Genomic DNA, 8,554 nt, shown 5'->3' with positions numbered 1-8,554 from the left:
CCCTCGCCCCGCCCCCTCGCGCCCGGCAGCCTATCAGCGCGCCCGCCTCCTCCGCACGCCCCGCCCCGTGGCCGGGCGGTCGGCGGGATACGGGGGGGGTTGACGTCACGTGGCGCGCGGGCGACCGTTAGGAACCGTTGGGGACCGTTGGGGACCGTCGGGACCGTTGGCTCGTGCCCCGCCCGGCCTGCAGCATGAGGTCTCGGCCCTAGCGTCCAGGAGCGAAGCCCAGCGCAGTGTCGCTGGTGCAGCTCCTGTCAGACCCAGGGGAGTGCTGCCAGGCTGTGGGGCGAGTTATGGGGTGCACAGGGCTTGCTGTGGGACTTGCTACGGCAGGAACAAAAGGCACACAAAGAAAGCAACAGAAAAAAAAAAAGGGGGGAGAGGGGGGGATTAAGTAATATGAGGAAGGGAAAAATGTGAAAAAAAATGGGTAAAGGGATAAAGTGGTTATGTGAAAATACTCAACTGTCCGGTACAATTGCCTGTGCCTGATCAGTGCAGTGAATCCTGTCTGACTAAGTTTGTTTCTACCTGTCCTGCATGGGGCTCTCAGTTGTGTGTGCATGTCTGGGAACGGGGCTGTGAGTGCTGCAGCTGCAGCCAGGCTGGGGCAGAGGGCATGTGTGCCCACAGCTGGAGCGAGTGCAGGTGTTGCCAAGGGAAGTGGTGGCATCACTATCCCTGGGGATGTTTAAAGGTTGGACATGGTGTGCTTAGGGACATGGTTTAGTGGGTGGCATTGGTGGTAGGTGGATGGTTGGACCAGATGATCCCAAAGGTCTTTTCTGACCTTAATGATTCTGTGATTCTAAGTGAGGGTGTGACCACAGGCAAAGAGCAGCCCAGACATGCTGGTGAGCAGGTGAAGTGGCCTGGGAGAAAGGCAGGAAGTGGGGTTGTAAGGGACACAACTGGGTGTGAGAGTGCATTTGTGTCTTTAAGAGCACTCTTACTGTTTTAAGGCGTTTTTGCTATTATTTCCTGGATCTTAGAAAGAAATAAATACGCAGAAAAGATATAGGATATAGGTAGCGTGAACTTGACCTTTTTTTTTAGAGTGGGCCTGACAGACTTCCCTGACAGAATGCAGATGTCACCAGTTGGTCCCACTTTATAAAGTTTGTAGTTTGTAAGTTGCAACAGTGTTAGATTAAGTTTATTATTTTGATGGTGGTTGTGTTTTTTGTTTGTTTGTTAGGTTTTTTTTTTTTTGGTTTCTTGGAAAATACCTTGAGATCCAGTGACAAACTGTTGTTCGCATTGCTAAGCGCTAATACATTCTGTCACTTCTGACGTTTAAGAGTCACAGAAAAATATTTTGTTTCTTACCCCCCCTTCAAAAAAAATAAAAATAAAAAATAGTGCTTTCCATGTTCTGAAGGCCTTCCTTTTGTAGATCTCTGTGATAGTTGGTCTTATGTATATTTTATCTTACCTCAAGCAGACTCAAGAGTCCTAATCAAAAATAGCAGAGAAGCGAGTGAGTTTAACAAAAAATAAATTGTGCAGTAGAAACTCCAAGGTCCCTTTTGTCTACAGAAGTCTTTGTAGTGTTAATCCAGTTTATCCCCTTAGATGTCTTTTCTTCCTAAAAGGTGCACTTGCAAAGGTGCTGAGATTTTTCAGGGATGTACTACAAAGTTTGATGGCGTGACAGAGCTGCTTCTTGGTTCGTGCACTGTAATTTCTCCTGAATGTTACCTCACAGTTTTGTTTTATCTTACCAGTTGTGCTGAGCCATGAGAAGAATTGAGCCAGTAGACTTTAGAATAATGCATATATAAATCCTCATAACCGTGTACCATACCTTTAGTTATAATAGTGGTTATATAGTATTATATGCTGTTGTGTTGGAACAAAGGTGAAAGAGAAGGTTTTTATACTTGATACACATTTAATCAGCCCAAATGCTGCTCTGCTGTAATATATCTCATTGAATTAGTTCAATGGCAGTAGTTATTCAATATAGAACGATGGAAAAATCAAAGTAACAGAGCCTCAGAAGTTCTCTTAAAAGGATATTACTGAAGTTATTCACTATATATAGAAGTAAAGGATCAGACCAGAGTACTGATGTAATGCCGTCAAAAATAACAGAGCCTGGAAAATCACCTCTGTCTAGAAATTACCAGCAGTAACTTTCTGTCCAGTGAAGGCCTTCATTTATGATTATGCTAAGATTATGAGAGGATGATGTTACAGAAATTTCACAGATGAATTAGTATTGTTGTTTAGGCAATCGTACAGAAGGAAGGAGATGCAGTGAATTTCTCAGAGGAGAAAAATACGATGGGTGAGGTCTGCAATAGAAAATAGTTATAGTTCTGCAAATGTTTTCTGTCTTTCCTTGGTCCTCTGGATATGTGTCCACAGTGGCTGCAAATGCTTTGGGCTTTGCAGACCAAAGTGGCGAGGCTGAACCAATGACTGCCTTGTCTAGAGCCACAGGCTGAGTACTGGGAAATTCCCGGGGTGGTGTCTAAAAGCAAGATTTCTGTATGAGCTCCTGTTTGGAAGATCTGGAAATCACTACAAAGCAGCTTTGCGACTCGATATTGTTGCGTCCAGGGGAACAGATTCCTTGTGGGACTCTAATCAGAGTGAAGGGAAGAAGAGCCTTCTGGTTAATAAAACAGGAAGTGTGAGAGAAAACAAGTGGAATCTCCTGGGACCTCATCAGGATTAGGATATTATTATCCAGTATATATGTTCACATTTTGCCTTTCCTAACTTAGATGACTTGATTCCAAATTACAGATTTCTTCTGCTTTATTTGTAAATAGATGCATTCTATGGATAGAATGAAAGGTGAAATAAAAGTAAATGAATTACTAGATTTCCTGTGTTTTGAGTACTACTAACACGTTAACACATTTAATTTCTGAAGCTTAAACTATAGATCTCACTGTATGCATTAAATACTAGACATCTTAATGGCTCATTAAGCTAATTATGTATGAAATAATAAAGGTTGCATTATTCTCAGTCAATATGATGCAATTTTAGAGACAAATGTATTAAACTATTCAATATAATGAACTCAGCAGGGTCTCCTCCCCTTTGCTGAGATTCATTCAAAAGCAGAGAAAGCATCTGTATGTATTTATTCTGCCCCAGCAGAAGACTGATGTTAGATGGTGTAATAGAGTTAAAGACAAGGTAGGTGACTATGCTGTCACCACCATGTCCACTAGCACATTTGCCTCACCGAGTATCAAAACAAAGCAACAACAACAAAAAACACAACCTTTTCATGCTGCAAGGCACTGACTAGTTCATCTTGCTACCAGAAGCAAATACTTGCTACGTTTTGGCTTTGCTAGCTGTCATTTGTTTTAAGCAGGGGCATGTTCTTACAGCCCATATGCCAAACTGCTGATAAAGTTGTATGGAATTCTCCTTGGCTGAGATACAGGGCTAGGCATTTAAATCAAACAAATTCATGGTGCTTAAATGCTTTAATGAATTTAAGTGATCTTTATAGATTACATTTTCTCTAAATGAAGACTGCCTTGTAAAGATATGCAGAACGGGGCCCTGCGTTACTGGTCAAGTACCGATCTTTGCGATGTACTGAGTACTGGCTGACATTTTGCACTGATTTCTCCACAGAAAACATTATCTCTGTACTACACAATTTCAGCTTAGGAAACTACATTTCTATAGAATGATTAGTAGGAACCTTTTGGAAACTTTGCTTATTTAGAAATAATAATTTATTTATGTGTTTATTTATTTTGCTTAGCATGCCAGCCAGTAGGAACTAATAGCTTTGAAACTATTCCCACTGTGAAAAAAAAGGTCTTGTAAATGTGATTTTCTGGCTCTGCTGATTAGCTGAACATTGTTTTTTAGTAGACTTGGAGAACAGAGAATGGGTTTACAACAACATGATACTGTGAAAATGTTAAAGAGACGTACCTATGTATTTGTAAAACTGACAGAGATGAGTTACAGATAATACCAGAAAACCAGAAAATCTGAGATTCAACTGAGTGAAACTGAATCTGGTGCTGTCATCAACCTAAGCTTCCAAATCAAAGGGAACATTTATATTTCCAAATCAAAGTAAACAACATTTACTGTTGTTTAAAATGTAAAAGTGGGAGGTTGGTAGAGTTGTTCTGATTTTTAACACTCTGCAGCTAAATAGCTATTGTGATGGCCAATGCTTCTGAACGTCTACATGATAACAAAGTAGTTTGCCCTGATCTGATTTATCCCAAGGAACAGCAAAATAATTTGTAAAAATACATTCCTGAAATGACAATTTTATTCATTCAGGGCTCTGGACACATTCCTGACAATTCTTGTGATTCAGTTCTGCAGAAGTCATGATTAGAAACTCTAAGGAGAACAAGACATGCTGATTATCCAAAGATCAGTGTTAACTGTGGGTAAGTACTGAAGTGAAAGGAGGCAGAGGTAGATGCATGTGCATGTGATGGTGCCTCTTTTTCTTTTTCTTTTTTTTTTTCTTTCATTTTTTTCCTCCTGTGTATGAATGAAGGTTCAGAAATATGAAAAAAGTCCATATATAGCTACTCTCTTCTGGTATTTTTTAGCTCGATAGAATTCATTTTTGTATTTACTAAGTTCTTTATTTCTTTTGATTATTGGGTATCTTACTTAGAACACTTTTGCCATTCCTTGCTAAGGTAAACATACTGGTGGAACATGTCTGAAGTGATCACACAGGGCTTGCTCACATGGTCCTGATGAGAAGAGGGTTCAGGCAAGTACGAGCGGGGAAAAATTAAGGCAGTAGCTCTACTGCTGCTGCAAGAAGAAACTTCTGACTTTGGAGGCATAACATTTCATGCCCGAATGAAAAGATTACATTTCATTTGCTGCCCCATATATAAGCCTCAGAGCTCCTGTCATACAGCTTTTTCAGTTCATGTATGAATTAGAGCAGTGAGAAGTGTGAGATCTTCCTCTCTGCTGTGCCTTGGGGCATGTAAAATGCCTGTATGTTGTGGTCACGTTGTAGCACAGGAGAGAGGTACTGCACAGCTCTGGCTCGCAGACCGCTGTGCAGAGACTGTGCCAGGCTGTGTATGTGCCCTGTGTGGGTATGGGTACATGGATGGATATGGAGGCATTTGCTCCAGTTGTCATCAGACTTGATGCTGGAAGATGAGTCACAAATATAAGATGTTTCTATCATGAAGCTTCCTGCTGAAGGACCGGAGGACTAGAGACAATGTTCCTTCCTAAGAATGGTATGATTATCCTTGCTTTTCACTCTACTTTAATAAATCATTAAACTGACAACATTAAAACATTAAAAAGGAAAAGGGGGTAAATGCAAGTAGTTCCTTGAGTGGCTGAGCTAATGAATCCTACTTCTTTATGGGTCTGTGGTTTGTGCTTGGATTCCTTTGTGTTTAATAAGGTGAAAACTCTGAAACATTTCCTACAGTTGGGGCATTCAGGATGGCTCCATTCATTGTGGATCTTCTGGAGTCTAATCGGAGTGAAGTTCACTTGGAGCCCTTTTCCTTAATGAATGCACTAAGTTGTAATAATCTCTTAAGAGGCTTTTTAACTTTAATATTGGGGACATAGATACTGTGCTGATACTTCACGGTCTACAGCTCACATCCTGCCACTGAGTAGAAACAAATGGGCATGAGAAGAGAATATGAAGAATAACTGCAAATTTTATGCCATCTGCAAAAAACATAACGTAAGAGAGGAATAAGTAGATTTCTTTTGTGAACAAAACGAACAATTTCATTGCTAGTTTAAATAACAGCAAATATTAGCATTACCCAGCTCCTGGTCGTCTTGTCTTCATTAAGGAGAAAGAAAATACGTGTTTAACTACATCTTGGTTCACCTGTGGCAACTAAAATTCTAATTAAGATAAAGTCAGTCAGTAGTTTTAAAATATGTTAACAGCTTTCAGTAAACTCTTTTTCCCTCGGGACCCAAAACCACAAACTACAGACCATTTTCCTCTTCATCTGCTTAATTTCACTCTGTCAAGCATCAGTAAGTTTGGGTGCCTAAACAGTGAAAGTCCTCTGATGAATTAGTCACTATGAGTCAATAATGCATTTATTTATTTACATGTGGGGAGTATGTAATCTTGTTTGAGCAGTACTTTTTCAAACAATGCTAAAAAGAAAGAATTTTGCAAATTATTCAACGTTGAATCATTTAGGTACTTTTATAAAAAAACTTCCATTGAAGCAGGCTCAAGCTTCATTGGCTCATAGTGTTCAGCAGGGCCCTTATTTAGCAGTAGGGTTTTGTTAACACAAAACGACAAAATATGAAGAATCCTAGTGTGGTAAGGCAGTGATAGTTTTTGTAGATGTTGACTTGTTTTAGTTGGATTTCAGGTCAGTCCTGTACAATGTTCAGTATCTACAGGTGACAGATTTGGGAAAAGTGAGCAAAATTCAGTCTGGTTTTAAAACCAAACATTGGAAGATGTCCAAATATCTGCGCTGTATGTGCTGGAGGTCAGGCTTTGTTTCCCTCTGTCTGAGGCCCCATGCTGCAGATTTCTAGTTATAGGACCTGAAGTCTCACATCCCCTATGTACTCCTTGCATCTGAGGACATGGAATAAGCTCAGTCCCTTCCAACCCCAGCTGACCATCAGTTTAGCCCTGGAATGAGGGGCATTAATTGAGGAAAGCCTTTGATTCCTGATCTGTGGGCAGAGAAGTTAATGTAATGTCTAAGTTCCCATTTTCGTTTTAGTGTAGGACAAAAATTTGAGTCAAATCCCGTGTGTTTTGTGCAAGATGCAGTTATGATTCTAATTTGTGTTTTCATTATGAACTAATGAAAAAAGTAACTTTATGTTTTGTAATCCTGGTATCATTACATTGAGTGATTGAGGAGAAAATAGTGCTGAAATATTGAAAGCTAGCTGCTTACTTATGTTAAATTGATTTAGAAATTTAATAGCTGTTTATGAATGTAATAACTTCAGTCATGGAATCTGTGGTGCCCATAGATGTCTGCTTGTATTTCAGGTCTTGGATGAAAACTTGTAAATAGTGAAAAATGCTATTTGAGAAGTAATTTGAGTTATTTTACTGGGGGAGAATTTATTGTCTGACAGTCTAAAAATGAGTCAGCTCTGTTAACAACAAGTCTTGGATACATCCATTAAAAGTGGATTTTTCATTTGGAAAAAGCTACAGTCTAGGCAGTTAAAAATGCTAACTCTTTTCAGAAAAACATCTTTTTTGTGTGTGTTTGGCCTGGAAACTGGCTTGCTGTCACTGCAGACAGGTAATCAAGATTTTTGTAGACACTTTCCCCATTAGCTTATGGAGGCAATTCAGGCTTGTGATTCATGAAGTGCTGCGAAACCTTTAAAAATGTCCAACCTACTACATAATACAACATAGTCTTTTGCTTGTTTTTCTATTTCTGTCATTCATAAAATAGAAGAATGGACATGGGTTTGTAGAGGCTAAAAAAAGAAGGCCTGAACAGACATTACTCAGTGTTGATTCATTTTTTTTCTACATTCAATGAAAATTTGCATTAACGGAGTCAGCAGAAACACAGCATAAGCCTCTACAGTAAATTAAGGTTTAATGTAATGATATCCTGACTAGGTTGATTTCTTTCCTAATATTTATATTAGAATTGCTTGAAATTCATCTCCTGAATACATGAGAGTGGTGTACTTTTACTCTAGCCTGCTGGCATCTCAGTACATTGCCAGTGAGATCTCCTACCACCTGCTCGATTCCAAGTCTGCTAATACTTCTTCCCTTAGGATCTAATTTCTACTGCATGCCGCCTTTCCATCTTAACATAAAATGGTTTGCCTGATTTCTGTGCTTGTGTTCAGCCACAGGTCAGACTGCACCAGTAAAATGGTGCATATTCTGTACTTGTCTTTTTCTTGCAATGGAGTTGGGATGAGATGGTAGGGTGCTAGATATAAAAATTACTATATATATATATTTACATGAGCTCCATAAACAAGAAATGAGAGAGAGGAAGAAATAGAAAAAGGTGAATAACCTAGAATGAGAAAGATCACCTAATCTCACAGTATAAGAGATTTTCAGCTGTGTCTAAACTTCTGTGGTGTATCCTGCTCCCATGACTGTCCAGACTCAGTGACTATTGGAAAATGCTCCCACTCCATTTCTCCCGTGTGGCTTAGTTTCCTTTCCATGCAGTCAAAATTTGGAGAGGCAGAAGACTTGCGCAAGCCTGAAGATGTGGTGTGGTGTGGAATTATAGTGGAGCAGGAATGTGAACTTCTATCTGTTTTTTTTTTTGGTGATAACTTCAGGTACTATGGATAGATGTGCAGGCTACAGACAGATTGTATATTGAATAATACAGAAAACTCAAAGTCCTCTCTTTAAAATGCAATTATTCAGATCAATGGTAAAAAGAAAAGACTGCAAGAAGCAATTAGAAGGATGTGGGTTTAGTTTTTAAAGGAAAGAGGAAGCAAGGAATTTGTTTAAGGTAGAACAGGAGGATGGAACAAATTTACGTTTATGGGCAGTACTACACATTCGGGGAAAGAACCAGAGAACCCAGAGAAAGAATAT

Source organism: Oxyura jamaicensis, chromosome 2 (assembly GCF_011077185.1).
Source record: "Oxyura jamaicensis isolate SHBP4307 breed ruddy duck chromosome 2, BPBGC_Ojam_1.0, whole genome shotgun sequence".
Lineage (NCBI taxonomy): Eukaryota > Metazoa > Chordata > Aves > Anseriformes > Anatidae > Oxyura > Oxyura jamaicensis.
Note: the sequence above shows the minus strand (reverse complement) of the source record.